This window comes from Dipodomys spectabilis, unplaced genomic scaffold (genome assembly GCF_019054845.1).
Source record: "Dipodomys spectabilis isolate Male_0828 unplaced genomic scaffold, ASM1905484v1 ptg000002l, whole genome shotgun sequence".
In the NCBI taxonomy this organism is placed as follows: Eukaryota; Metazoa; Chordata; class Mammalia; order Rodentia; family Heteromyidae; genus Dipodomys; species Dipodomys spectabilis.
This window is the reverse complement of record NW_024870679.1, coordinates 8,286,193-8,295,314: the sequence shown is the minus strand read 5'-3', so window position 1 is coordinate 8,295,314 and position 9,122 is coordinate 8,286,193.

Below are 9,122 nucleotides of genomic sequence, written 5' to 3'. Positions count from 1 at the left end.
AGGCCTAAATGTTTCAAGTTTTATTGGTAGTATTTTTGTTGCTGTGACAACTAGTTGAGAAAGTCAACTTACATGAAGAAGAATTTATCTGTGGTTTCATAGGTTTCAGGCCTTGAGCATGCTCTGTTGCATCTGGGCTGTGCTATGGCTATATATTCTGGAAGAGGACTCCACCCAATGAACTAGTTCTAGCTTAACCCTACCCCCTGATAGTTTCTAGCACCTCCTTAAATATTATCACCATTTGGAGACCAAACTTAAACATGGCCTGTGGGGCTATATATCTTCCAAACCTCAGCATAGATAATCATATAAAAGTCTTATTTTCTCAGTGAATGAGAAGATTATGAAGGAGGAGACCTCATGAAAGACTTGAGGAAAGAGGACGATGATATATACAATGTTCAGGAATATGAAGGAATAGACATGTCTTAGAGGGATTTTTAACTAGTACATAAAGTTCTTTGAATGTTTTTATATATTTGACATTTACATTAACATAAGAAATGTGTTTTTCAAAATTAGCTTCAAACAGTCTCCTTACTATCATGATGATAGAAAGTTTAGTTTACTGAGAAATCATATAGTGTTGTAATTGCTTTGAGACAAGATTGCTTATAACTTGAACATTACTTTCTATGTCTCATTCTGTGGTGGTAATAATACCTTCTTTGGAGTAGTAAAGATACAATGAATAGAAAAATACTGAATACAAATCTGGTAGGTAGCAGTATTCTCAAGTATTGGCTATCATGCATTGTGCAGCTTCATTCTGTTTTCCATTGCTATAACAGAATGAGGCTTAGTAACAAAGTATTTAATTCACAACTGTAGAATTACAGGAGGAAAGCACTGGTCTCTACTGTTCTTTGTTAGTATGCATAGTAGATGGCATATTCCTGGCAGAAGCATATAGTAAGAGGGAGTAATCACATAGTGAGACAGCCAGACAGTGGAAAGGAACTGTGTCTTCCTTTCCTTTCCTTTTTTTTTTTTTTTTCTTGTGCCAGTCTTGGGGCTTGAACTCAGGGCCTGGGCTCTATTCCTAAACTTTCTTGCTTAGGTTTAGTGCTCTGCCACTTGAGCTCCACTTCCATCCAGCCTTTCAGCAGTTGATTGGAACTAAGAGTTTCATGGACTTTCCTGTCTAGGCTGGCCTTCAACTGCAATTCTCAGTCTCCTGAGTAGTTGGGATTACAGATGTGCCTGGCCTCTTTTTCTCTTATAGCAATCCCTTTCTCCTATAACTGGTGTCCTGCGAGGACTTTCTGAGGATAATACCCTCATTGACCCTAATCACCTCTTATAGAACAAGCTACCAACATATGAACTCATAGACCATATACAAACTGCAACATCAACTCAAGCCTGAGCTATGTATAAATTCTGAAGCCTTTGACAAAACTTAACCATCCTTCCAGTGTAGTTACCACTGACAAGCTCAGCACTCCTGAAGCTACTTTGCTTTACTTGGAGCATGGGACTCTAGACAGCTTTAAGGCCACAGGTATCTAGGATATAATGTTCTTATAAATAATAAACGTCTTCCATCTTTTGTCCATTTTTTAAATTGGCAACAAAATGTGTTTTATTGTCTGACAGTACATATTGTAGAGACAGCAGAGCAAAAGCATCTCCCAAAAGTTTGATCAGTCGAATTTACTCAAAATTTGAGATTCTATATCTCCTGTTATTGATCATTGGTAATGTGTATGTGTGTGTGTATATATATATATATATATATAGTAAGTGGCCCAAATTACCGTACCACTTGATCCACACCTCAAGCTCCCTGTTTGTTAGGTTATTTTTCAAGTATGTTTTTGTGTGAGCTGATCTCAATCTACAAATCTATCTATGCTTTCCTTATATCTGAGATTTTAAGATACATTTTAGGGCTTTTTTTTCATGTAGGTTTATGAAAGTACTGTGCCATGAATCAGATTTTAATCACCATTTTTGAGCTGCAGAAACTGAGCAAAGAAAATAGAATTTCGATATTAAAATTATGACTATATGCAGGAGCAGGTATGATTAAGGCCCATTTTCTAGAGCTGTTCTCATTGATATGCACCGGGCCTGCTTGTCATGATGCTGACCACATTAACCTGCAGCATTTCTTTCACACACATTGAAATTGACTTAATATGGAAACAGAACATGTGGCCGCCATATCAGCAAATGTAGCAGCTTTTCAGGAGACAGCACTGCGAGTTTAATGTTGAGATTCTGTTTGGTAGAAGTGATGGAACAACCTAAAATGTATCTTAGTAGGAAGCTTCTGTAAAGGAGATAGTCTTACACAATAGATAACTATGATAGGAATCATTGATTTTCCACAGGAATTGTAAAAGAGCCTATTAGAAAATACTTGTTAAAGCAGATTTGAGAACTCAAATTTTATACTACCATCGCAAATATAGTTGCCCATATATATTAAAGGTATGCTAAGAAAACATTACTAATTGACTGTTACCAATAGTTCCCTGAGCTAAAAGAGACATTAAAGAACGAAGTGAAGTATAACAATGACTTGACAACAAATCTCAGCTAACATACAAAATGAACCAAGTGAAAGAGCAACATTGGTAACATTTAGTTCATTAAAACAAAAAAGTACTGTATACAACAAACTATTCATCTTTGGACACATTGACAGCTAATCAACAACAAAGCCCCATCTCCTACTTTTCATGACCTTCCAGTAATGTCATGAATCCATCAACGAATCCTTTCGTTAGGTCAGCCCTCCTGATAAAATTGTCTATGGATATCCTATAGGAAACACCACAGACATAATAGTTAAAGCTTCAGTAATTTTTAGATATTAATCTAATCAAGTTGAGAATAATGATTAACCATTGAGGCTCACTCCTTGTAAACTTAATAGCCAATCATATATTAAGCTATAGTGATCTGTACCTGGCTACATGTCCCATTTTATTATACTAAACTCATTTAGTCCAACTCAAGTTTCTCCCTTTTGACAGCTCCACCTTTGATCAAAAGCCCAAATAGGCCTTTCTTCTCAGGGCTCTTAGCTGTAAGCCCTATACAAATGAAACAACAGCTGGGCACCAGTGGCTTATGCCTGATATCCTAGATACTCCGGAGGCTGAGATTTGAGGATTATGGTTTGAAGCCAGCCCAGGCAGGAAAGTTTATGATACTCTCATCTCCAATTAACTACCAAAAACAAAACAAAAAAACCCAAAAGCTATAAATAGAGCTCTGGCTTTAGTGGTAGAGGACTAACCTTGAGCAAAATAGCTCCAAGACATTGTCCAGATCCTGAGTTCAAGCTTCAGGATAAGCGCACACACAAACACAACAATAATAAAACAGCAATGGCACAGTAAATACTTTTGTTCCAAATGAAGGAATTGGACATCTAAAGGAGTAATAGGACCAAAGAAAGCAAGAGCAAAACCAAGAAGGACAAGCCTTACATCCTCTGGATCCATGCCAAGCAGGCAGGAGAATTGGTGTGATGTGAGTCCCATAGACCTTGAAAGCCTCAGCTCCATAGTCTTGCCAGTTGCAGTCCGCACTGCCTTCTAGGCTGCCTCCACTCAAGAGGTGTGGCTTTGCTTGACAGATCTCTCATGTTTCTGCATCTTCAGCATCCTTGGGTAAATATTACAATGTCTGTATCACTTCATAGCTTCATGAATCACCCATTCAGAAACTGCCCAAATTATCCTTTGAAATCTGGTTTGAAACTTCCAGGAGCCTGTAACTCTTGAATTCTGTACAGCTGCAAAAGTAGAACCAATGAACATTTCCAGGGTCTATCTTCACTTTTCATAGTTCCTGGACTCCTACAAGCATGACTGCAGTGGCCTCTGAGTGCTTGGGCTGCTGAGCAAGGTGAAATGAATCCTGGAGAAGTATCTACCTGGGCAGAAGTGTTCCAAGAAGCCATCTCAAAAGCTCTATCAATAGAATGCTTTTCAAATGCCTTCATTCTTTCTTACCCTAATCTGGAAATGATGTGTTTGGGCCAGTTCCTGAAATGCCCTCAAACCTTTCCTATTGTTCCCCTGAGCAGTGCACAACTTATTTCGAATGGCTTTATCTTTTCAATGATATTAATATTCTGTAATATTCTCATTTTCTAGACAAATTGCACATTTATTAGACTGTTATGCTTTCTTTTTTCCAATTCTCAGTATAAATTTAGCTAAAAGCCCATACTATCAATGCCATAAACGAAATGTACTGTTTTGAAATGTTTTCTGCCACAAAAATCTCAGAGCATGGACACAAGTATTTGTCAGAGTGTAACATGAGTGTTAATTTCCATTTGAATTTTGATGAGTCTGGTGTTCATACTCCACTTTATATGGGTATTCTGGTCTTTTGAGTTTCCACCAGAATTACCCAGTCAGCATTCAGTACTGTGAGCATTTCTAGCCTGCTTCTTCAAAATTATCCAAATTCCTCCCATAAGTCAGGTACAACAGCTTAGGAAATACAAGAAAATTTACTCATAGCCACAATTCCATTTCCCTTTTAACAGTTTTCTGTATTTGCTACTTTTATATCACTATGGCCAAATACCTGAATAAAGTACCTAAGAGAAAAGGCATTAGAGCCAAGAACAGTGGCTTAAGCTTGTAACACTCTTTAGCAGGGACTTAAGGAATCTTGGTTTAAGTCTGCCTGTCACTCAAAGGCTGAGAACAGTGACATGTGTCTTTCATCTCCATCAATGCAGAGGGGCTCACCTAGGAGGAGTACAGAGGAGTTCACATGTCTGTTCTCAGGCATAAAGCAAAACCATATCTTGTAAATTGATGCAAAATGAGGTTGGAGGATTGGTTCAAGTGGTTGAACACCTGCTTTACATGTACTAGTTCCTGCATTTAATCCTGAGTACGAGAAAGAGAGAGAGAGAGGAAGAGGAAGAAAGAAGGAGGAGGAGGAGGAAGAAGAATTTATTTTGACTTAATGGGAAGGGAAGTGCACCTCATGAAGACTAGAAAGCAGAGTAAAAAGACTAAAGGAAGCAGCCAGGGCAAAACAGCTCTGAAAGGATTTTTCCTGTAACCCACTTCCTCAAGTAAGACTGTTATCTTAGATGGTACCAGTGGTTTATACCTGTAATCTTTGCTATTCTTACGTGAGGATTGCCATCTGAAGCCAGCCTGGGCAGGAAAGTCATCTCCAATCAGCTACAAATAAAAATGGAAATGGAGCTATGGCTCAACTGGTAGAGCCTTAATCTTGAGCAAAAAAGCTCAGGGACATGGCTCAGGCCCCAAGTTCAAGCGCCAGAATAGGCACACATATACACAGATTGAAAGACTAGTTCCTGCTTTTCATGACCTCTCAATAATACTATCATATTTTTAACTAACTGATGAGTTAACCCACTGATTAAGTAATAGTCCTGAAATACTAATACAAACCCACTCAGAAATGCATCTTGCTAATCATATAGGTTGTTCTTAGACCAAACAAGTTGACAAGATTAACCACCACATCATGGTAGCTCATTTAGTGTTCAAAGACCTTAAATAATGAGCATAAATGTTCTTAAGACTGAGTTTAAGCAATCAAAACACCAAATAAAAAATTTAATGTCTTCATATACACAAGTCTTCTATAATGTAATATGTATATTATACATTATATACTTTATATATACTACATAATAATATAATGTAACATAATAATAAAATGTTATATGAGGGAGTCTCACTGTGTTATTCCATACATACATGTTCTTTGAACCACCCTCTATGTTGTATTCCCTTTTCTTTCTTTCCCTTGCTTCCTTCTTTCTTTCCCTTCTTTTCTTTCTTCCTTTCTTTCTTTCCTTCTTTCTTCCTTTCTTTCTTTCCTTTCTTTCATTCCTTTCTTCTTTCTTTCTTTCTTCCCTTTCTTTCTTTCTTTCTTTCTTTCTTTCTTTCTTTCTTTCTTTCTCCTCTCTTTTTTCTCTCTCTCTGTCTCTCTTTCCTTCTTTCTTTTTTCTTTCTTTCATCCTTTCTTTTCCTTGGTCATGGTGCTTGAACTCAGAGCCTGAGTACTGTCCCTGATCTCTTTTGCTGAAGGTTAGTACTCTACCATTTTGAGTAATGGAATCACTTTTGGTTTTCTTGTGGTTAATTGTAGATAGGAATTTCACAAAGTTTTCTGACCAGGCTGGCTTCAAATTGGATTCTCAGCTCTCAGCCTCCTGAGTATCTAGGATTCCAGGCAGGAGCCACCAACACCCGGCTTGTATTCTTTTCCTTCCTCTCTACATCCCTATTTTTTCAAATAGCATTTGGTAAATTTCCAAATATTTGTTTTTAATGCCAGTTTGTTAATAAATTTTATCAAATACATGTGCTTTGGTTTATTTTTCAGGTAGGGTTTTTCTGTTTTATTTTGTTTAGGGCTGGCCTTATACCACAAGCCTTTTCCCTTCTCCCCCCCACATTGCTAAGATTATAGTTATGCTGATTCGGGCAACACCTGACTTTCTTGCCCTGTCTGGCTTTGAACCACCATCCTCAGATCTTAGATTCCTGAGTATCTAGGATTACACGTGTGAGCCATGGGCACCCAGCCATAAACTCTTTAGAAGTGAGATTATACCAACTATTAGTATGTAAGTCTCAAGTATCAACTATCAGATATTCTGATTAATAGTTATGTGTGTCTCCTATCTATTCTTCAGATAAGCTATAGCTTCCACTTTCATATGACATATTATTATAAGAATATATCCGATGTGTGACAAACTTACATTTTTGTTTCAAGATCTGTGTGTCTTCCTATAAAAACAAAATAAAATTCCACTTAAGCAAAGGAAGGATAAAAACGGCATCAGCTACCGACCTGTAACTGAGGAGCAAACTAAGGCATAGGCATAATAGCCTAACCCTCCACAATGATTATGGAACATGTTACTAAAATTTTATTTTTATTTATATATATATATATTTTTGGGGGGGTCCGGTCGTGGGGCCTGAACTCTGGGCCTGGGCACTGTCCCTCAGCTCTTCAGCTCAAGGCTAGCGCTATACCACTTGAACCACAGTGCCACTTCCGGCTTTTTTCCTTTTGTGGTGCTGGGGAATTGAACCTAGAGCCTCATGCATGCAAGGCAAGCGCTCTACCACTGAGCCGCCTTCCCAGCCCCAAATTTTATTTTTATTAACAAGCTAGTTGATCCAAAGAATCTCAATCTTAACCAATGGGCTTTTGTAGCAAAACAAAAGGAAGATTTTTGTAAAATCGCCACTTGAGACTATATAATAATGCAGGTGTCAAATGAATTGCCCTCTACAAATGATATACTCTTGGACATTTAAATTTTATAGAAATATGACCATTATTTTCCTTTTTATTTTTCTATTTTTATTTCCTTTTAGATTTCCTATGAAATGTAAGATACTGCATACCTGTAACTAATACCTAAATAGCTTATTTTTCAAAGATAAGCATAATGAATTTGAGACATAGGCAAGATATATTAATACTTCTGCAAACAACTTTTTTTTCTTATACTATTTTGTCAGACATATACTTAGGTTGTAGTATGACTTAGATAACAAAACAGAAAATTGGTCATATAAATTTACTAGATATACTAACAGTCAAATCAAAATTATATGTATCAAAGTTGAAACAATCAAGTTATTTGAACAAAACCTTGAGATTTGTAAACCTTAAAAAGTTTGAATAAAATTTCACTAAATATATCTTGGTTTTTTTATTTATTTACTTCTCATTTATTTATTTATTTGTTGGTTCTGTGGTTTGGACTCAAGACTTCACACTTGCTTGGAATGCTTGCTCAGCTGGCTTTTCTATCACTTGTCCCATGTCTTTTTGCTGATTAATTTGGAGATGGAGTCGTCAACTTTTCTACCTCTGATGGCTTCCGTGATCGTCAGGATTTCATTTGCCTGAGGAGCTTGGATTATAAGCATAAACCATCAGCACTTAGTTTGTACACTTCCATGTGTGAGTTTTTACACACATGTACCTATGCACCTACTGTATTATAAAAATGAAGTAAGTTATTTTCCAAAATTATGAACAAAATTTCCCTAGGGAGTACTAACTCACACTTGGCATGTCTTTCTAGTACAACTAACTATAGGAGTCTCCATATAAACCTTTTAATCCAAGCTTCTGAACGTTTCAGTATTTCACGTTAAAAAAAAAAACACACAAAAAGAGCAAAGACCTTAAGTTTCTTTGCCAAAGGATTCAAAAGAATCTCGTGTGTTTTAATTCAAAAGAAAATTGTAGATATTTTACAAGAGCCCACAAATGGTCTAAAAGCTACAAAAGACAAAGAGTAAAAAAATGAGGCCCTGGTGTACACACTATCAAGATGCAACCAGCACAATTTCTAGGCCCATATATTCAAGATGCAGCAAGGAGAACAAATTCCAGGCCTATATTTTATTATATTATTACAAACAGCAAAGGATCACCTATGCTGGTTCAAAGGCAGGCTCAGGGGAAGAGTCTGAATAGGAAATTAGATTTCCCAGCTGCATGGACTATCTCCATTCTTCCTTTTTGTCTAGATACTCAAGAGGTATGAGGAAGAACCCTGGGAACATGGCATCCAAGTGATACAGCCAGATGCTAGCTTCCATGGCTATCAAATTCTCTTATCAAAGCCTCAGTCAGAGAGACACTGCATTCAAGTACTCACCTGTATAAAGAAAATTAACATACTATATACGTAAATTGAAAAATGTATTTAATTTGATAAAACAATGGAGAAAGAAAACATTTCAATTCTGTCTTGCCTATATCAAAACTTAGAGAAGATTAAATAAAATCTTTTAAAAATGCATGTATAGATTTATACTAAGATCCCAATTTTAGCACTAGGAAATACTACCTTATTCTGATGCCATGAATCAGTCCTTTTCACTACTTTCATGGAATTTACTGTAGGGCGTTCACACTGAAAAAATAGAACTTCCGATAATAGATTCTGATTCCTAGGGCCCCTTTATAAAAAGATAATTGTTGGACCAAAAGATATATTTTCCTGAGTCAGTTATGACATTCAAAGAGCTATATTAACAAAGAGAGGCTCCTTTATCCACAGTGTCAGAATTTACTGAATAACAATAAATTCATAAACAACATCAGCTTCA